This window comes from Myxine glutinosa, chromosome 2 (assembly GCF_964187855.1).
Source record: "Myxine glutinosa chromosome 2, kmMyxGlut1.1, whole genome shotgun sequence".
Classification (NCBI taxonomy): domain Eukaryota; kingdom Metazoa; phylum Chordata; class Myxini; order Myxiniformes; family Myxinidae; genus Myxine; species Myxine glutinosa.
This window is the reverse complement of record NC_136262.1, coordinates 267,607,726-267,630,858: the sequence shown is the minus strand read 5'-3', so window position 1 is coordinate 267,630,858 and position 23,133 is coordinate 267,607,726. Positions and strand designations below refer to the sequence as shown.

At 42.5% G+C, this 23,133-nt stretch overlaps 1 long non-coding RNA gene across 1 annotated transcript in view; it reads right to left on the bottom strand.

Annotated features, from left to right (window-relative positions):
• Positions 1-8,514: 8,514 nt before the first annotated feature.
• LOC144890965 (uncharacterized) overlaps positions 8,515-23,133 on the bottom strand; it is a 282,263-nt gene continuing 267,644 nt past the window's right edge. The window contains exons 2-3 of the long non-coding RNA XR_013622615.1: positions 15,330-15,544; positions 8,515-8,781 (exon numbers count right to left, since the gene is read on the bottom strand). This is a non-coding gene — a long non-coding RNA (uncharacterized LOC144890965). The remainder of the gene's footprint in view (positions 8,782-15,329; positions 15,545-23,133) is intronic.

Genomic DNA, 23,133 nt, shown 5'->3' with positions numbered 1-23,133 from the left:
GGTGTCCCAGTCAAAAATGTGTTAATCAAATGCCTTATCCTAAAAATGTGAAATTGCATGCACATGATCTATGACCCATTTGTATTGAAATATTAAATTTATGACATCAAGGGTCACATGGTTTGGCAGCCATTTTGGATTGAATGAAAATATTAAATAATTATATCTCTGAAACCGCTCACCCATCGATGCAAAATTTTACAAATATCATCTAACAGCACTGTTGCATATAGTTTGAAAATGATGATGTCATAGGTCACATGGTTTGGCAGCCATCTTGGATAGAAAAACGAACCTTATCCGATCAACACAAAACTTCACAAACGTGATCCACTACCCATACATATGCAGAGTGATGGCATCTACCCGTTGTGGGACTATGCGGAGGCATATTGGCGACACAGTCACATTGTTTTAGTTTTATTTTGTTCCACTGCAAACCAAATAAATGCATATGTGGATACCAAAATATATATTTTAATTTCCTGGAAGATATAGAGAATTATTTGAAAAAAGTGAAAAGCCCCACCCCCCCCCCCCCCCACGCCCCGAGAGATTTCTCCAGAACACGATCAAAATTCCACAGGTTTTATAGTTTATTCAGAGTTTTGTATGAATGTTTTGTAAGAGCAATATGGTTAAAAAAGTTGATTTGTGTGAATTACGAATGAGGCCTGTGTTGATATGACAATGCGAGCAGTTATTTAGTTATTTAAAATATCCTGCCAAGGCCGCCATCTTGCTTTTCCACTGATCTATTGAATGAGTGCTCGTTATAAAACATTTGACAAACAACAAATGGGATGTTTTATCGGCGGTTGTAGCTGCATTCCTGAACAATGTTCTCGAGCTTTCCTGGGCTCGATGCAAATCCGTGTCATTGAAACACGCCATCGAATGATAGAAACGGGCTGCTCCTCGCACGCCTCACAATGAGTAATGGCACGAGACGCCAGGGGCCGAGTGATAATCACTCCCACGTCGTCCCACTCCTGGGGAGCCCACCTTCTTACATTGCAAGGATGTGCCCATCGTCGTGCGGTCAGCCAGTAATCCTGATGGATCCAGGCCCAGTCTGTTGCCACCTACGTGCAGCAGCGCTTCCAAGAGACTCCGCTTCCTGGGAAAATGTCTTTGTGCTCCTTTGGTAATGAGCTGTCCTTGACGCAGCAGGAACCTTCTGATAATGATGACTCCATTGAGCTTTATTGTCCTTTTTCTTTGAAATGTTTTGAAATATTAGGTCTGTGCTCTTTGCAAATTGGCTTGTTAGTATAATTGGAAATGTATACACCAAGGATTGATAAATAACTCGGAAGTTTGTGGAAAATGTCCACGTGTCCGTTTAACGAGCTGGAAGAAGTTATGAAAGAAAAGGATTCGTTTATAAACCAGTTTTATTCTTTAATAGCGTTTAGCTTCTTAAATGTGTGACTGTACTTGTCGATGCATCCACATCAAGTGGGGTTTGTGTCCGAGTAGACAGAATCGAATTGGGCTCGTAGTATAAATACCCTAGACTCCGAGAGCTATGCACATTTGCCTCGAAGTTGTTTATCCTGCGTTTGAATCCAGACCCAACTACAAAATGACACCCCGGTGTTTCACATACCGCCCGAGGGATCGGGGTGTCTGTGCGCCCCATCCACTTTTTAATTTTTTTGGTATGCAAGATCGAGGCTCGTGTAACAGCTAACATCGATCACAAAAAAAACGGGCTCATAAAACATACAATAAAGGGAGCGGGAGACAATATGGGGAGAGAGAGGGAAGCACAAAAATACAACAGCAGAGAACAGCGACATCGGAATATCTGTGGGAGGGAGAGGGCTTGGGGGGAGGAAGCATTAGTCCAGTCAATCTGTAATTTGACCTCAAACAAATTGCAAAAGAAATACTTTTTTGATAAACATGCTTAGTAGTATTGCCTTAATGATATATCAAAAGTCTAGAGTGCGGAAACAGTTTTAAAAACGAAATAAATTTGACGGATTTTGCGTGCGACTTTTCGGCAGAGGATACAAAATAGTTTGAAATCTAAGGAAATTTGGTTTTCAAGCTATGCTAATACAAGTCTGTATCAAGGGCTGTCAGGGGACACTTTTTGGTTGACAAGGCCCTTAATGCTATGCTGATTTCAAAGGCATTCAGAGTACCCTTGTTTGAAGAGCATCAACATGACATGTCCAATGACATCAGAGATTCAAATGAACATGATGTTTCTGATGTTATGCCTAGGGAACCAGATATTGCAGATATTCCTCAAGTCATAGTCTCTGAAGATGAAGCAGCTCAAGGTCCTACCAGGATAACCAGCAACAATGTCTTGTCGGAATGTATTGAACTCTATGAATGTCGACTGAAAGGAGACGTTACTGCGGAGTCAGTCTGTATGGAGAATGTTGTTGACAAAATGAATGAAAAGCTTGTGTGTGAAAAAGTAGAACTCATTCATCATCGCACGCCATCTCTTTGGCTTCAGTACATGGATATGATAGACATACTCCACAAGTTTATAAAAGCAGAACGTACAGGGAACTGGCATCTTCATCTTCAGTCTGTACAAGACATGTTGCCGTATTTTGCTGCTGCTGGACACAATTTCTATGTGAAATCAGCTTACATGTACTTGCAAAATATGCAAAATCTAGAAGCAGATCACCCTGAAGTGTGCACCTGCTTTGAATCTGGACACCATGTACTCAGGAGAAGTGATCGTTTTTGGGCTGGCTTATCTACAGATCTTGTAATAGAGCAGGTTTTAATGAGAAGCGTTAAAACAACAGGTGGATTGACTAGAGGACACGGAATGTCAGAATCTCAGAGAGCACAGTGGTTACTCTCCAGACCAGCTTGTGCAGACATCAACATTGCCATGCAGCAGTTTACAGACACTGAATTCTACACAAGTGAACAGCACAAAGACACGCCAGCAAGAAAATCTAGAGATTACAATGACACCAAGACAATTTTGTCTTTCCTTGAGGATAGAAATCCATTTGCAGAGGATCCAACCCTTCGGAACATAGCAACTGGTGTGACAGCAGATGCAAGTGTAAATGTTGACAGAGCAAAAGAAGTTGGCCTTCGTGTCCTCAAATCAATGGTTTCTCAGAATGTACAGAGCTACACCTTTAAGAAGGCAAACCAAGCTGTAACCCTTGGAGCCAAGACAGCAGTGAAGATAGATGGAGAATCAGTACAGGTTGACCCTCAGCTCCTGTTTCAACGTTTAATTACAGCAGCTAACGGCCTCTTTGATGACATCTCGGAAGTCTTCACTTATGAACTCTGTAGCTTTCCTTCTTCATTGTTTGACTCATCTGGTCTCCTCAGAGAGGCACAGAAGCCAGCACTTGCAGATGCAATATGGACTTTAGCCAGATATGACATGCCAGCACCAAACGTAGAAGATCTGCATCATGTTTTTGACGGTGGTTCTCTGCTGCAACGCATACCATGGCCCCAAGGATCTAGTTTTGCATTCCTCTGCAAATTGTATGTAGAGTATGTCTTGAAGTACTCAAACCCCACAGATGTTTTCGATGGGTATTGCAATGGCCCATCCACAAAAGACCGTGCTCACATGCGACGCACTGGTGGAACATACGCCCCTGAAGTCAGATTCACAGAGGATATGCATCTCAAATCCAAGAAGCAGCAGTTTTTGACCAACTCTGCAAACAAACAACGTTTCATCAATCTGCTCAGCAAGAAGATGGAAGAAAAGGGAATCAAGACGTTACATGCTACTGGGGATGCTGACCTGCTGATTGTCCAGACTACAGTGTCATCAGCATCTGCAAACGTGACAGTATTAGTTGGAGAAGACACCGATCTTCTTGTGCTTCTATGCTACCATGCAGACATCTGCTCAAGAGATATCTACTTCAAGTCGGAGGCCAAACAAACAGCTGTTAAGAAAAAGCGTGTGTGGAACATCAGATGCATCAAGCAAAGACTTGGCCCTGAAATATGTTGTTTGCTCCCATTTGTTCATAGCATAACAGGATGTGATACAACATCTCGTTTATATGGAATTGGAAAGGGAGCTGCATTGAGAAAACTTAAAAGTGACCCTCATTTCAAGCACCAAGCTGAAGTATTTTCCAGAAAGGCATCAAAGGAGGAAGTCGTTGTGGCTGGGGAGAAAGCACTTACCTGTCTGTGTAATGGTAATCCTGGGGAAGGCTTGGATCTATTGAGGTGCAGGAAATTTTGCAGCAAAGTCATGACCAATACCTCATTTGTCCATGTTCATATCTTACCGCCAACGTCAGCAGCAGCCAGACACCACAGTCAGCGTGTTTACTTGCAAGTTCAGCAGTGGATAGGGCAAGATGGGGATTTGATTCCAGAGGACTGGGGATGGATTACAGCCAGTGACAGACTTCAGCCTATCCGTACTGTAGGGGAAGTAGTGGGGGAGACTCAAGACTCCAATGACCGGACACAGGTTTTACAAAAGGTCTGGTTTATTAACTGGTTATTCACTTCATTCCATAACCAAATAATACCGTTTAACTCAATGGACCAGGTTAACTCTATTCGCATGGTCCTTCTCGTTCGGCCGATGTTCCTCTGCCACTCCCGTCGGGCAGAGGGTCTGATGATAAGTGCTCGTCCGTTCCGTCGGCCAGAGCTTCTGGTGACAAGTCTCCTTGACTCAACGTTTGCTCTGGTTTATATGGACAAACTGGAGTTAATCCCCTGTCCGCTGAATGTTAATCCTTTCTACGCTAATGCCCCGAGGTCATGCATGCACCGAGTCCTGGCATCAGCTCGCTCCCCTCCTGCTGCGAGTTCCGTTTACCAATGATAGGGGGGTGCTCCAGCCAGGGGCTGTGACCAGGTGGACAAGAGATTACCATGTTCGTGCACATTCTTGGCATCCATTTACGAAATCGTTACCAGTCTTTAATCAATGAGTTACCAGTGCCAATCAATAAGTTACACTGAGTTACACTTCCACAATTCCCTCATCTTTTTGTTTTTGTTTATATTAACCATTAATCTAAACATCAATATAAGTAAACAGTCAATCACTACAAGTAAACACCATTACAAGTATAAGTAAATAATCAATCACTGCAAGTAAACATCATTACAAGTATAAGTAAATAATCATAACTTTGGTAATCAAATTCCCTTAGGCATACACCGTCATCCTGCAAGAATCACAAAACATTTCGTTGGTCATTGACTCCTTCCATATTGTTCAATCTATTGCATTTGCATCACAAATATATTTTCAAAACAACACTTCACCATCACCAAGATACAACAATTTCACTTCATTTTCAAGTTTTGTAAAGCATCTGCACCATCTGGCAAAAACGTTTGCCTCCACACAAATGTTGACTTTGTTTGAAAGGAAGGGCTGATCACTTGTGTTTGAATTCAGGTATGAAACATTTTCTCCTAATGTCTTCATAGCTCCTGCACTACTTTGTGTAGGATTTCGCTGTTGTGGTAACATTGCGGAGTCATAGACTGACCCTGCTCTCCTTGTAGCATTCTTGCCACTTTTTGCTGTAAACCATTGTAATTCCTGAACAAGGCCTTCACCCAGTTGTAGTCGACTTGCCTCCTCCCTCATTGTGAGTGGGCAGCAAGTATTGGTGTGACGTTGATTGGCCAGCAAGATGTGGAACAGGGATGCCGGATGCATCCACAATGATGTTGGGACCATGGTGTTCAGGTCATCCATGGTCCATACCAGGAGTGGCCCGCAGAATCGTGCACAGCTGTTGTGAAAAGGCACAGCCATTGGTTTGCAGCTCCATGCTGGCTCCCCGGAAGTTGGTGAAGTAATAACATATGTCCCCGCATTTCACAGAGGTTGCAGGTAAAATGTCGTTGTCCTGCAACTTCTGATGTGATGAATGTTCGAAGCCTTCGAACAAGAGTAAGTGATCGCCTTTCTTTCATATGTTGCAGTGTGATCCAGGCAAATGGTCACATAAATTTCCTTGGTGAAGGTAAGCATTCATCTCCAAGTTACACTGGAGAATGTCTTCATCATTCTTTGAGAAAGAGGGTGTATGCCAAGATTAACTTCATTTTTAGCCACAAATTTTCTTTCTCGAACTTCTTCCCAATTCCGTTAGCACTCCCTTCAAAATGTGATCTCGTCTTATCCTTATGCTCAGTCACATCTGAATCTGCTTTCCGCACACACTGAATCAGATAGGGTACATCTTACCATGAAATCAGCATAATCATGTATATCTTCCGACAGTTTCACATTCAACAATTTGTTGTTTTTCCTTAACATATTCAAAAAGTTATATTCATTTATATGCGTCACACAAATAATATTCAATCAGGTATGTATTTCACTACTAAACTAAGAATAGCATCCACAATTGCTTTCAGGTTAATATAGTTCAAAAATTAACTCATGCAGGTATTTTAGCACTACTCTAAGAAAATAAATTGTATATGATTACAATCACAAACGGGAATATCTAATTCCCAACAACAATTTTCCCAAACCAACAAATTAAGCATAATGTATTATCTATCTATAATTCCAGTAATCTCTGTTTGTACGTCTGTACGTTTGTACGTCTGTTTGTCTGTGACCGCTGTTTCTCGACAACCACGGGTCCGATATACTTTTAACTTGCCAGGTATATTGCTGGGGACCCGAGGATGTGCCTTTTCAAGGTTTCATATTAATCGGACAATTACTTACCGAGCTATGTCCAAAAAACGATTCAACCAATCAGAGAGCAGCGAACGATCGCGTGTGCCGAACGTGGAGGACACACTCTGCCTCGGATGGCACATTTGAGAGCGTATTCATTTATTTCACGTTTGCAAACTATGTTGGCGTTAAACTATGTTTTAAAACTAATAAAACCGAATTTGCGATTCATTCGCTTTCCTGCGCGTTTGTGCACGCGATGGCGATTTCTTTACCAAACTCCGGAAGCCGTTCGCTTTGGACCAAACCATTGCATGTAAATAGAGGGGGGGGATTGTCACCGTACTCGCAAGCCGTTCGCTTTGGACCAAACCATTTCATGTAAATAGAGGGGGGGGGGTATAATTTTAGATATAGATATAGTACGGGCAATGCCCTAGTTACCATAATTCCTCTCCACTTTTTTTTTTTTTTTTTTTTTTTTTCTAACAGTGTGTCACTCGTGGTGATATGAGTTCACTGATATTGTAATTGACACAACTCATAACATTGTCGTTATGCCATTATCTTAATTCTACTGTATTCATTTGCAACATCACTTGATTTAATCTTTTAATCTCAGTATTTATGTCGCCATAAAAGTCTTCCTTTTCTGGTTCCACATTTCTTTCCTCATTTGTCACTTCATGCGTTATCATCGTGTTGTTGGTTACCTTATTCAAACACACCGTCACTAAGGCTTTCAAGCAAGCCACCACTAAAACAATTGCCAATATAACTACTAAACCAACAAACAAATATTGGAGTATCTTAGCTACCACCCCTCCAAATGTGTTTCCCAACCATGCAAAGGCACCCCCTTTTATATAATCGTGGTATCTTGCTCCCTCTTGTCTGATTGTATCGGCTATGTTATAAATTTCTTCTGACTCATCAGGTATGTACGTACAACAATCTGTACCAATGACTGCACATGTACCTCCTTTTTCTGCTAACAGCATATCTAATGCCATACGATTTTGTAATGCCATCGTTCTTGTTGCTGCCAGCTCTCTTGTAAGTTTTTCCAATCCACTAGCTGTTTTATTTGCCAACTTCTCCATAGCCAATGCCATGTGCCTGAGTTCTCGCCCTGCCTTCCAGGTTCCATAAAATGGAAATATTACCATTCCAATCCATTCCCCCATGCTAATAGTTCTTTTCTGCCTAGAATGCAGGATATGCGTTGGTGACTTTGTTAACAGGCGCATGTGTGGAAGCACAAACCCCAGAAAACATGTTCCAAACCATCCCGACGGAAGATACGGATATGCCTTGTGTCCACATATAAAATATGTATTATTATATGTCCATGTGCTATCCATTCCCCAAGTGCCTTCCCAATACAAAGTTAAACCCTTCGTGCCATTTGGTCCTAGTGGGACAGGCATTCTCATCCAGCCTTCTTCGCGACCATAACCGCGGCATTTGGAGGTTCCCATAAACTTGTCATGCCTAGGCGTTTGGCGTCTGGTGATACACATTAATCCTTTCGTTTGTTGTTGAATAGTCATGTAAGAGGGCATTTTGTTCTTATCATATGTAGGTCTATAACTGTCCTCAAATTGGTTACAATTATATCCTCCTCTTTGCCATCCTATTTTCCCTGACATTGAGCCTTCAAAATCTGCTGCTATCAGGGTGTCTGGGAAACGGCTACATAACTCTGCCCAACCAAAAGGAACTGCCTCCAATGGTACTCCGATCTCACTAGAATACGGCATTTGTGTGCATATCCAACAATTACTTTCATTTGCTATAGCAGCCCTTGTATGGGCTAAATGTAAAAAAGTATTAATCCCGTGTAATCCCTCGGGTTCTAAAGGTGTGTCTTTATCCTTCATCAAACTTCTCTTCTGCTTTTGTCGTTCCGCATGATCATATATCTGTATATCATTTGCTGGTGTTGCGTTTTGTTCCCTCATTACCCCAAAATAATCCATACAACACAGAGTCCCCACTACTAGAGAACCCATTCCTAGGATAAATATCACCATTTTCAAGAAGTATCTGAAGTAGAAGTCTCTGGTTTCCCTTGATTGGTCGGCTTGTCTTGATAAGGTGTTTCCCTTTGTCCCACCTGTATCCATCTGTAAAACATGTGAGCTACCCCTTGTATATGTCCGTACCTATAACATAATTACATGTCAATAAAATTCAACATCGTAACTAACAAACTTCCTAACAGGTTAATGAAAGAAAATCCCTAAAAATTCCTTATTATTAAACATAAATCTGATTATTTGCCTTTCCCTGATTCCCTTATATCCACCACCTAACTCCACCTAACTCCCTTGATCATGAGTGTAATTGTGCTACATTATCACTGATGCTGTACTAATATCAGTAGGTAATTGTATGTCATGTAGGCAAATAAATGTCACTATCTCAAGTAGGACTACTACATGATGAAATAATCAATCACTACAAGGGGCGTTAAAATGTAATTCAAATGAATGTAAATCACGAGTATCATTTATCCGCCACTGAATGTTCTGCTGGGCTGCTAGGTGCAGCCTCATTTTCTGTGGGGCCATCCACTTTAGCACCATGTGCTCGCTTGCAATGAGAGGCATGAATCCAACTTGGTCTGCCTTGGCATTTTACTGCAGTATGCATTGTCAACAGCACCTGATGTGGTCCTGACCATCGTGGTGTCAACGCAGTTTTTCGTTTGAAAATTTTGATGTACACATAATCTCCAGGTTGAAAAGAATGACACTCATTCTCTGCAGGTTCTGGTAAAGCTTCCTTCACCTGGGAATGAAACATCTTCACGATTTTGGTCAATTCAATACAGAAAGAGTACATCAAATCATCCATCTGGTGAATATCCATCTCCTTGATCATCAGGGGAGGTGAATGAGGTACCCGCATTGGTCTCCCCATCAAGATTTCATGTGGGGATAATCCCGTTCTCCTATTGGGAGTAGCCCTCATTGCGAGGAGTGCAAGTGGAATGGCATCTGGCCATTTCAAGTTAGTGTCCGCACAGATTTTGGCCAGCTTGTTCTTTATTACTCCGTTATGTCGTTCCACTGCTCCCGCCGATTGGGGGTGATAAGGACAGTGAAGATGAAGGTTTATCTGCATTGTCTTACCCAATTCCTTAATAACATCTGCTGTGAAATGCGTACCCTGATCAGAAGAAATCCTGCAAGGAACTCCAAAGCGACATATGAAGTCCTTCAACAGAATCTTCACCACTGTTTTGGCATCTGCATGTCGACAAGGGTAAGCTTCTACCCATTTTGTAAACATGTCTACAATCACTAAGACAAACTGAAATCCAGCGCACTTTTCCATTTGGATAAAATCCATCTGTAAATGTACAAACGGACCTGACGGTGCGGGATGAGCTCCTGGTGTAGTCTTTTCACCTTTGCCTGGATTATACGTCTGACACACCTGACATGTAGCACAACATTGCTCTGCCACAAGTGTAAACCCAGGTGCATACCATTGTTTTAACACTGATGCACACATTCCTCCTTTACCTGTATGACTCACTCCATGAGCCAGACGAGCAATCCATGGCAACAATTGGCGAGGGGCGACAACACGTCCATCAGGAGTAGTCCATAATTTAGATTCTTTGTCAAATGTGCATCCAGTCTGTACCCACACCTCTTTTTCCCGGTCTTCCACCACTTCTTGCATAGCGCTGATGTCTTGCAGCGTCGGGGTATTTTCAGGAACCCTTACAGGTCCCTGTATGATCACCGGGTCTTGTTCCAAATGTGCCGCAAGCTTCGCTGCTTCATCCGCCCTTGCATTTCCCTGTGAGACCTCATCTCTTCCTTGTGTATGGGCCTCACATTTTACCACTGCAATGGCCGATGGTAGAAGGATTGCTTCCAAGAGGCTAGCAATGAACCTCCCGTTTTTTATTTGGCTTCCCGAAGATGTCAAAAATCCTCTCTGTTTCCAGAGAGCACCATAATCATGAACGACCCCATGCGCATACCTGGAGTCTGTATAAATGGTTACTCTCTGGCTTTCCGCTAAATGACAGGCTCTAGTTAATGCATACAGTTCTGCCTGTTGAGCCGAGTAAGTGTTTGGTAATTTCCCACTCTCCCATGTCTCAGCATCTGTGCATACTGCATATCCCGTCAGTAGTGTACCGTCCAATGCTCTTGATGATGATCCGTCAACATACAGTACCAGATCTGCGTCTGGGATGGGAATGTCCTTCAAGTCAATGCGAGGCACTAGTGCATGTGCCAATACCTCTGCACAATCATGGGGCTCACCATCTTCCTCTGTTGGCAACATAGATGCTGGGTTCAGCGTTGGGCAACGCTGAATGGTGAGGTTTGACGGTGCCAACAATCCTAGTTCATACGTTGTAGCCTTTGATGCTGAAAGGTGCTGTGTTCCTGCCTTCAGCAAAACCGTCGCCACGGCATGCTCAACAAGGAGAATTAAGGGGCACCCCAGGACTATTGTAGCTGTGGCTTCTACTGCATACGATGCTGCTGCCACTGCTCGCAAGCACTGTGGAAACCCTCGTGCTACTGGATCCAATCGAGTGCTGTGATACGCTATAGGGCGCAGTTTTCCCCCATGTTTTTGCGCCAACACCGATTGGGCAAATCCTTCTTTCTCATGTGAGTAGAGAAAGAAATTTTTTTCATAATCCGGCAGTCCTAAAGCAGGAGCTGATGCTAAGGTATCTTTCAATGTCGTAAAAGCTCGTTCAGCCTCCGGGGTCCATTTCAAAGGAATTGGACTGTTTGGTAAGCTGATGTCCAGCAGAGGGCGAGTCAGTGATGCATAATCAGCAATCCACTGATGGCAAAACCCTGTTGTCCCCAGGAAAGATTTCATCTGCTTGACAGTTGTAGGTTTGGGAGTGCCCTGATCGCCTTTACACGTTCAGGGCAAAGTCGTCTCGTATCTCCTTTCAGAATATGTCCTAAGTATTTCACCTCTTCCTTACAGAATTGCAACTTATCTCTCGAGGCCTTGTGGCCTTTGTCTGCTAATGCTGTCAGTAGCACAACAGTGTCCTGTTTACATGCTTCCTTTGAAGTCGAGCATATGAGAAGGTCGTCAACATATTGTACCATCACTGAGCCTCCAGGAAACTCAATGTCGCTGAGGTCTTCATGTAGAGCACGTGAAAACAAAGTTGGGCTCTCTGTGTACCCTTGTGGTAGAACAGTCCAAGTGAACTGTGAGCCTTCGTACATGAACGCGAACAAATAACGCGAATCCTCATGAATGGGTACACTAAAGAACGCCGAACATAAGTCCACCACGGAGTAGAACTTTGTATTGCTTGGAATACTTGACAGTACAGTGATGGGATTAGGGACCACCGGATAGGCTGGGATGACACAATCATTAATTGCTCGAAGATCCTGTACAAATCTCCAGGTAGTCTTGCCTGGCTTCTTCACAGGTAAAATAGGAGTGTTGCACATGCTCACGGTGCGAACTATAACTCCCTGATCCGCCAATGATCGAATCACTGGTGCAATACCAGCTTTTGCCTCTGGTCTCAATGGATATTGGCGCTTTCTAGGCAGTGGCTTAGAATCATCTACTGTGATCCTTACCGGTGCCACACTCTTGATCCGTCCCACATCATTCGGATGTGTTGTCCACAAGCATGTTGGTATTTGATCGAGTGGGTCCGGATCCCCGTTGGTGTCGGAGCTGAGTAGGTATAGCCCAACATTTTTAGTGTTAATTGGTTCATCAATCATGATGAAGGTTGAAGAAAGCGCCTGCTCTACAAGCTGCCAGCAAAATCCTTCTCCATCTAAGTCATAAAGTGGGGCTTGTTGAATTTCTCCCATGTATCTCATGTTTTTGCAATCTTTCAAAGTTGCAATCATTGTTCCAACATCTTTTGCTTCATATCCTTGTGCCACAGCTAAGGTGACATGTGGGGTTGTTGTTTCTGGTTGATTCCACAGGAGTTGTTGATCTGGCGTCAAAGACACTGACATGCCAATTCCCTGTTCTCCTACCCACAGTGATGTTATATGTACATCATACCTTGTGTCCAGGTATCTAGAAACCTTCTCTGCATAGGACACCTCCTTCCCTATAGGGTCATGACATGTCGTACAGTGAAGATGAGTCTGCCATTTCAGAGAGTCCATCAAGTAGCTGTCTACCCACTCCTGTACTTTGGGCATTGCAACCTTCAATGTCATAAAACTATCGTACAAAAGTTCTGCCATTTGTGTTTCATTGATTTCCCATCGATGTGTTCTTGGTTCTATTGCGCTTTGTAGCATATCAATGACGAAGTCGTGGGAATGTTCTGGCATTTCTAGATACACTCCGTTTTTCTTACATATGACAGTACAGTTCAATTTGCACAATAAATCTCTTCCCATCAAATTTACTGGAACGCCAGATGCCACAAGAAAGGCATGTTGTGCAGTCAACGGGCCAAGTTGGACACGTAATTCCTTTGTGACAGGCGTATGTATGGGAACCCCTGATACTCCTACCACCGTCGTATAGTGTTTTGACAATGGTATATTGGGAAAGTCTGCTCGTCGCAACGTGGAACGCGTGGCCCCCGTATCGACTAAGAAAGGAGCCTTGCATCCGCCTACTGTCAGATTAACATTTGGTTCCTGTGCAGCCGACCTTGAAATTAAAGGAAGTGCTGCCACTTGGTCATTCTGATCTAGTCAGAAGGGTGTTGCAGACCATTTATTCTGCTGAGGTCCTCCCTTAATTGGGGCGTTCCTCAATGGGGCCCTATATGTTGGCTGAGGTGGTGGTAGTTGGTAGTATCCCTGTCCTTGGTTTCCCTGTCGAAATTGTCTTCTGTTGAGGTATGGGCATGCCCTTTTCCAATGTCCCATCTTCCTACAATTGAAACACCGGTTTCTGTCGTTACCTGGTATGTCCACTTGTTGACTTGTCTTGCTGGGTTGCATGTCTGGGTCTCTGGGTTGCCATTCTGACCTCTGGTTTTCTCCTGATTCATAGTTGTTGTCTGTTGCATTGTTACGTTGTTGCATAGAAAACCTATTGCGTTGGTTCGTAGTCATCAGGGCTTGTGTCTGTAGTTGCATCAATTTTTCGGCATTTATAGCACTGTTCCTGGCCTGAATTCGCTGATGATGCAAAGCATAATTCAATATTTCTTGCATCGGCTTGCCTTCCCAAGCAATACACTGTCTTTCCACTTCACTCTTCAATTTCGGCAACAGACCATTAATAAAAAGGGGTTTTAGGGCATTGTCGATTTGTGCCCGGTCTATTCCCGAATATAGTCGAAAAACATCTCGCAATCTGTCTAAATAATCACTAGCATCCTCTCCTGTTCTCTGTTTGCACGTAACCACTTTATTCCAATCAGTCACGGGCGGCAATTTTTGTATGGCCTCTATTAATTTATTTATCTGTGCCATTTTAGCCTCCGTGGGTATGTCTAATTCTCCATTTACTGCATGTACCCAGTTTGCCTCACTCATTAATGTCTTCAAAGTGGTGGTATTAGGAATTACCCACTTTAAGAGTATTTCCATGTCTCTTACAGTCGGCAATTGCGTCTCCACAATCAATCGTAGCTCTTCTGCGAATTGAAGTGGATCTGTTTTGATTGATGGCATACCGCTCTGTAATGCCTTCAATTGGTGTATTTGCCAAGGTCTATACATCAAATCTGGGCGTTCCTCATTTGCCCCTGGAAATTGCCGTTGCGGGAAATTCATAACGCCACATTGTTCAAAACCTCCCTGTGGGAGAGTCAAGTTTTGAATGTTCATTGGCAGATCATATTGATCGTTGGATAGATTGGCATTCATCACAGAACCCTTACTCCTTGTATGGTGGTATGGGACGTATGTTGAAGTTGTTGCAGCTGGTTGTATTGCTTGCCCACTTTGAATCGGTTCCTGTCCTCCAGTTGCACCCTCTGGGGTAGTTACCTCAACTGGGGCACTGCTTTCACCTGTCTTCTGTCGGCTAGAGCCAATCGTTTCACTCTGTACTGGCCCTTCGGCAGGTAGAGGTACGGGTACCTGTACTTCCTGTGGCTGATATACAATATTTCGCCGATAGGGTGGAGGAGTTTCCTCTTCTAGTTCATTTATCTCATATGACCTTGCGTCTGGGTACAATCTGGACTGGGATCGCTTTCCATTGCTAACTTCAAGAGGCATTTGAGTGGATACCTTTTCCAACCTATGTTGTATCTGCTTCATTTATTTCTTCACACCCCCCATTTTCGTTTTGGTCTCCCTGTCTCTAGACTCGATGTCCCAGTAATAAAATGGTTTCCAATCCACCTTCAACTTCTGTCTGTCTCTTGCTTCTAATTCTTCTCTGAGTGTTTCCAATGTGTTCCTGTCAAACGTGCCATCCTTGGGGAATTCCTTCTTTCTCCCTTTTGTCCATTCATGCCAAGATTCCAAATCTTTAAGTGAATGTGGACCATATTGCTGATACATGTGGTTGACGCAAGCACCTCTTTGGGACAAGTCCAGCTGACCTTGTTTACCCTTGCAGACTCCATTTCCCATTTTGCCTGTATGTGAATAACACTCAATATTCACTCAATGTACCAGGTAGATTACTAGGATCTGCGCTTTGGAATGCACCTGTACACACCTGTACTATATGTCCTATAAATAAAATCTACTGGAGTTTGTTCCACCTTTTATCAAAGTAGCGTTGGATGCGTTGTAGCTTGCTCCAGGTTCCTCCAAAGCTTCACTCGTACTTCCAGGAAGGATCTCTCCACCTGTTCACACGGTGATTTCCAGAGAATCTCTCTCACCTGTGGCTTTTGCACAATCCAATCTCACAGATCAGTATTTGCAGATGAGCCAAAGGGTCAGTATGAAATGGGTGAATCCTCAGGTGTCCGCTCTGTTGGCGGGGAAATCACACAATGGTAACCGCACATATATATCTGTATATAAACTCACCACCTTGCTCAATTTTCCAAGGTTGTCTTCACATTGATAATATCTCACAAAGATATCAAAGCTTCTTTCTTGAGACCGCATTTTCATCAATCAAACAATCAATATATTCAATTCAATTTATTCAGTTCAATTTATTCAGTTAAATTTATTCAATTAAATTCAATCAATTAGATTCAATCAATCAACAATTCAATCAATTATTCAATTTCAATTAATTCATCAATATTCATCAATAAATCAAATTAATCATTTTGGATGACTCCTTGCATAAGCCCTTTCCCCAATGATGTCAGGACAGGTCCATCCATTGACTGAGATCGAATCTCATCGGTCGTCACCTCTGGTTCGTACCTCATGTCAATTGATGAATCACCGTCCTGTCCTAGGGTCATATCTGACATATTTCCCCATTTTGCCTGGTCTCCACAAATTTTCTTTGCAACCACTAAAGGCAACTCATCCTTCATTCGTGAGACAGCCAAAATGGATGGCAGATATTAAAGTTCATTGGGAAAAATATCTCATCATTTTTTTTCTTTAATAGTACCCAAAATCTCTTGGCAATTTAAATTTCGTAAAACTCCTGAAATAAGACTGTAAAATTCCTTCAATCATGCTAAATTTTGAAACTCCATCGCTTGTAACACCCAATTTATCCCATAGGGCTTGAAAGTTCTTTCCCAAGTTCATGCAATCATTCTGCATTTGAACCCTATGATATCATTCATAATAATCATCATGATTTTATAGTCATGGTCATATCATAATCATCTATTTAAAACGAACATTTCCTTTATCACCACAGCTATGTGGTATAATCAACAATAGAATAAAACTGTACATAGCAACAGGCTACCTCATGGCCACTTAGTATACCTATTGACAATAAGTCATAACAATATCGAATAATCATTGAACAATTCAAAAATCGCTTCCACTGCTCCAGCCGCAGCATTCGTCATTTTGTCTGCTCATCCGCGTGACCAAAACGAAATAAAGGGAGCTCAACCATTACACAGCGCTTTTAATGGCGCATGCCATAGGAACTCAACGCAATTTCGACTCGGCCAGAAAACGAGCAAATTTTGCAGGATGTTAACTGGAATTAGCCGTGAAAATATATCCAAAATACACAAAAATACCCACCCACAAAAATAAACAACAAAACCCAAACAAACCCAAGGTCGACCATATTACACAATTAAATTACACATTCAATTACTCATTAAATTACTCATTAAATTACTCATTAAATTACTCATTAAATTACTCATTTCAGCATCGTATTGATTGCTGAACTGTTCATGGGTTTATACACACCTTAAAAGAGGTATGCTTTGTGGTGTTGCCCACCTACCACATTTAATTAAATTACACCATTTCAGCATCGTATTGATTGCTGAAATGTTCATGGGTTTATACACACCTTAAAAGAGGTATGCTTTGTGGTGTTGCCCACCTACCACGTTTAATTAAATTACACCATTTCAGCATCGTATTGATTGCTGAAATGTTCATGGGTTTATACACACCTTAAAAGAGGTATGCTTTGTGGTGTTGCCCACCTACCACGTTTAATTAAATTACACCATTTCAGCATCGTATTGATTGCTGAAATGTTCATGGGTTTATACACACCTTAAAAGAGGTATGCTTTGTGGTGTTGCCCACCTACCACGTTGAATTAAATTACATCATTTCAATTAAAACATCGCTTCTACTGCTCCAGCCGCAGCATTCGTCACTTTGTCTGCTCATCCGCATGACCAAAACGAAATAAAGGGAGCTCAACCATTACACAGCGCTTTTAATGGCGCATGCCATAGGAACTCAACGCAATTTCGACTCGGCCAGAAAACGAGCAAATTTTGCAGGATGTTAACTGGAATTAGTCATGAAAATATATCCAAAATACACAAAAATACACACCCACAAAAATAAACAACATTTATTCCGTTCAACAGAACAAACATTTCCTATATCATGACATGCATGTCTTCAAAATTATATGACCAAGAGAAAAGTAAAATTAATTAAAAACTGCGGGCAGTGATGATCCGGGGACCATACCGCTCCATCCTGATTGGACGAGTGCGTGCTAGAGTCGTTAACAACGACAGTCCAGATCCGATTGTTCAAAATTTCAACTCAATCGATCGAAAAATGAACGCAGGGATGCATTTTAAAGGTGCAGTGGCACTAACTGAGTTGCCACGAATATGGCCACGAAATTGCCAATGTGGCAATCACAAAATATTTTCCTTAATCAATTGGCTCATAGCATAACCAATCTGCAAGTATTTCATCCGAAGATGTATCTCTGAGGACTTTTAATTAAATAAGTCATTTATAAATCAACGAGTTAATTTATTAAATGATTAATCAATAAATCAAAATTTTCCTTGACAGCCACATCACTCGGTCAGTGTCATGTCCAAATATCAGCTTCCTTACTCAAAAGGTGCCTGAGTTAATGTATGTAATTACTGTAATAAGATTACTGCAATTACTGTAATGATTACTGTAATTACTGTAATTACCGGAACTGTAATTACTGTAATTACCTCAGGTAATTACTGTAATGTAATTACTGTAATTTAATAAGAAATGTAATTAATTAAATAAGTACTTCATTAATCGCTAATAATTAAATAACTCGTGAATTCTTATCCGATTTACTTAACATTTGAGTGTCCCCAAAACGTTGGAGCAAAACGTTGCAACAACGAAAGTGAAACGTTGTAGCGACGTTGTGGAAACGTCAGCAAAACTCAACATTTGAATGTTCCCAAAACGTTGGAGCAAAACGTTGCAACAACGAAAGTGAAACGTTGTAGCGACGTTGTGGAAACGTCAGCAAAACTCAACATTTGAATGTTCCCAAAACGTTGGAGCAAAACGTTGCAACAACGAAAGTGAAACGTTGTGGCGACGTTGTGGAAACGTTAGCACAACCCAACATTTGAATGTTCCCAAAACGTTGGAGCAAAACGTTGCAACAACGAAAGTGAAACGTTGTGAATGTTCCCAAAACGTTCCAACAACAAATGATCACAAGTAATTATCACATTGCAATGACCTCTAAACATTCCTAAACCAATAAGCTAGTCTGGCGATGCCAAATACCCCACACCCCTGTCATCCTAGAAGTCACTGTTTGCCACAACCATTATTTGGAAGTCTTTTGCTGTCAAAACTCAATTTCTCTGCTGTCAAAGGCCCAAAACCCGGCCTCTGTGACTTCTCCGCCAATTGTCACTTTCTCTTGACAAAAACAAACATCTTCTATATTTATCCCATTAAAATCCCATTAAAATCCCATTAAAATCCCATTAAAATCCCATTAAAATCCCATTAAAATCCCATTAAAATCCCATATCTTGTCACCCTTTGCATTGTTGAAAGCAATTAATTCCATAACTCAATATTACCTCACATCGTTACATCCTTACATCCTTACACCCACTTTTGTCCACAAATCTTTTTTAGAAGTGAAACAAAATTTGTCTGTACTTTGTCTCATAGAATCCACAGTTTCAGAGAGTAAACAGTTATATACTTTGTCATTATTTTTTCCATTTAACTTGTTCAAAGAACGTTCATTTCGCACAATCGAACCAACCACAACCTTCGCCATTAATATCTATTGTAAGCGTGCCGAATCAGTAAGCATCACCCCTCCTATGAGCCTCGACCAGAGGGTGGTTGTTACTCACAAACACTCGTCGCTAGCTGTTCCATTGTCTGCCGATTCTCATTCTGCTGCCTATTTCCATTGAGCCATCAGAGTGGAATTTGGAATTTTTTATTTCTCTGAGCTCATGAAAGTGGTGACAATGGGTGGTCTGCCATTGCTTTTCCACAAAAGCATCTTTCACCTTTCAATAAAATATTTGTACCAACCAAATCTGCGAGCATGGGGCGCAGAGAAAATACACAAAAAAGCAACAGCCCTGGCTTTGCTTCCTGGAAGCTTCCTGGAAGCTTCCTGCAAAACGCTTTGCTTCTCGCAAAACGTCCGCCAATGGGAACTAGAGGGAGGGGAGGGAGAAGGAGCGGGAGCAAGAGACAGGGTGCCGGAATGGACATGAGGGACAATGAGGGACAGTGAGGGAGTGTTGGTATGCAATTTTCATCCAATCGCCATCTTTCACAATAATTCTGGACCGGCATGAGGTGGGGTTGTCTGTCATGAATTTATTTGTTGATCGAACGAGTTTTAGACATGGCGGGAAAACGGGAAAAAAATTTTTCTCTCCTCCACCCCTTTTTTTTTTTTTTTTTTTTTACTTTGGACCCACGGCTTTCGTCCTACACAATTCCGTTTAATTTGTCTAAATCCGACCAGTCGTTCCAAAGATATAAGCCGTTTTGTCGCAATACCATAAATTGGAATGAGGTAAAAATATATATATATAAATATAATTCCATTTCCCGGCTCCCTGTCGCACGCCGAGCAAGTCGCGTGCTTTGAGCAAGTGCAAAAAAAAAAAAAACAACTACTTTACACGTGTACGGGTGTGTAAACGAGTGTACCGGCCTTACACGACTTGGAAGCAAATGGTCGCATGGTGCACTCATGCTCCGTTTGCTCCCAGGTCACAGTAAGGCCCTTAATGACCAGCGCCGACCTGGTGCATTTTATTTAGACAGCGCAAAAAATACGTATTTACAGAAATCATTTAGAAAAACACGAATAATAGCTACAATCGTTTATCGAAGTACCATTCGTGACTTCATCACGCCACCTATATCGCGGCATCGGTGCGCAAGGAAGCCCCAGACCACCTCCTCCACCATGTATGTACAAAACTATTCCCAAGTTCGTAAATCATATTGGACAAAAACAAGACACACTCACCTTTTAAAGACTTGTTTGTGTCCAATTGATGTCAGCGGTGCCTCCAAATTGTAGGGGAAGTAGTGGGGGAGACTCAAGACTCCAATGACCGGACACAGGTTTTACAAAAGGTCTGGTTTATTAACTGGTTATTCACTTCATTCCATTACCAAATAATACCGTTTAACTCAATGGACCAGGTTAACTCTATTCGCATGGTCCTTCTCGTTCGGCCGATGTTCCTCCGCCACTCCCGTCGGGCAGAGGGTCTGATGATGAGTGCTCGTCCGTTCCGTCGGTCAGAGCTTCTGGTGACAAGTCTCCTTGACTCAACGTTTGCTCTGGTTTATATGGACAAACTGGAGTTAATCCCCTGTCCGCTGAATGTTAATCCTTTCTCCGCTAATGCCCCGAGGTCATGCATGCACCGAGTCCTGGCATCAGCTCGCTCCCCTCCTGCTGCGAGTTCCGTTTACCAAACGATAGGGGGGTGCTCCAGCCAGGGGCTGTGACCAGGTGGACAAGAGATTACCATGTTCGTGCACATTCTTGGCATCCATTTACGAAATCGTTACCAGTCTTTAATCAATGAGTTACCAGTGCCAATCAATAAGTTACACTGAGTTACACTTCCACAGTACCCACTTGCCTCCAGCACCAGAGAAACTACTGAAGAGCATAAGATGTAACTGTAAAACAGATTGTGACAGTCGACGCTGCAACTGCAAGAAACATGGTTTGCAGTGTTCAGTTGGATGTGGAGACTGTCGTGGCATCAGTTGTTCAAATGCACCTTCTGTTGACCTTCAAGCCGACCTTCATGGGGAAACATAGACATTCCTAAGGCAAAGGAAAGTGAAAAAGGTAGTCCACATTATGAAGAAGTTTATTTGAAATGAGATTAGGCTGTTTAATAGATGAAATGATAATCTGATAACACAGTGATGTGTAATCGAATTCGACAACAATCGGACTGTTTCATATCAAGGCGGTTAAAAACCACATACAGGGTGGGTCAAGGAAAACCTAATTTTGAAAATGTTCCCAAAGTTGAATGTTTCTAGACTTTTTATATGTCATGTAGGAAAGAGTTCTTATATTGAAACAACTAAAATACATTCTTTTGCAATTTGTTTGAGGTTAGCATATTTTCGATCATAGATTGACTGGACTACATGGGAAGGTGGGGTGGGGGTGGAGGGTGCGGGTGGGAGAGGTATAAAACATATGAACACTGCTAGAACTTCCAGGAAGGAAGTCGGTATCTATCTATAATTCCAGTAATCTCTGTACGTTTGTACGTCTGTTTGTCTGTGACCGCTGTTTCTCGACAACCACGGGTCCGATATACTTTTAACTTGCCAGGTATATTGCTGGGGACCCGAGGATGTGCCTTTTCAAGGTTTCATATTAATCGGACAATTACTTACCGAGCTATGTCCAAAAAACGATTCAACCAATCAGAGAGCAGCGAACGATCGCGTGTGCCGAACGTGGAGGACACACTCTGCCTCGGATGGCACATTTGAGAGCGTATTCATTTATTTCACGTTTGCAAACTATGTTGGCGTTAAACTATGTTTTAAAACTAATAAAACCGAATTTGCGATTCATTCGCTTTCCTGCGCGTTTGTGCACGCGATGGCGATTTCTTTACCAAACTCCGGAAGCCGTTCGCTTTGGACCAAACCATTGCATGTAAATAGAGGGGGGGGGGGGATTGTCACCGTACTCGCAAGCCGTTCGCTTTGGACCAAACCATTTCATGTAAATAGAGGGGGGGGGGGATATAATTTTAGATATAGATATAGTACGGGCAATGCCCTAGTTTAAGAAAAGTGGATCTGCGGTGAATTAACAGGGGTAGAAAAGATCAAGGTTTTGGATGGGGGAAGATAAGAGATGGTGGTGAACAGCTGTTTTAAAGACCTGGAGGGAGGAGTGGGATTGAAAAGAGTGAGGGAGTTTGTTCCAGAGGTGGGAGTAAAGAGGAATGAAGGAGTGAAGGTGAGCAGAGAGTCTTGATTTTGGCAATTTCACCAGAAGAGGGTTGCTGGCAGATCTTGTGCGACCTGTAGGAATAATTGGGGGACAAAGCACAGATAGAGCTGGGGGAGCTAGGCTGGATAGGAGTCGGTAGAAGACAGAAAGACCACCTACCTGCCTACTGTGAGTGACTGAAAGGCCCTCGGAGTTAGCTTCAACGCGGGAGATTCCGGTTTATCGAGCTAGGTGTGAGGCAGGAGCACCAGCCCAGAGGGGAGAACAGTATTCCATTGAGCTGCGGATGAAAGACTTGTATGTGGTGAGGAGCTCAGGTGTGCCAAGGAAAGACTTCGCACGACGGAGGATGCCCAGTCGGCGACTGGCTTTGGAGGCCAGCTTGGAAATGTGTTTTTACCAGGAAAGATCATGGCAGACAGTGAGACCCAAAAGCTTGAGTGACAGAACTTCTTGGAGAGGATTGTTCAGAAAGTAGATGGGAGGGTTGTCCAGTCGGTCTTTTTTGAGAGACATAGTGAGAGTGTGAGATTTGTCAGGATTGAAAGACATGTTCCACTTGTTTGACCAGTCTGTGATTTTGTCCAGGTCTGCAGAGATTGAGGAGGCTGCAGACTGCCGATCTGAGGGATGAGGAATGGAGCGACAGAGAGTAGAGTCATCAGCAAAGAGATAGAGAAGATTTTCAA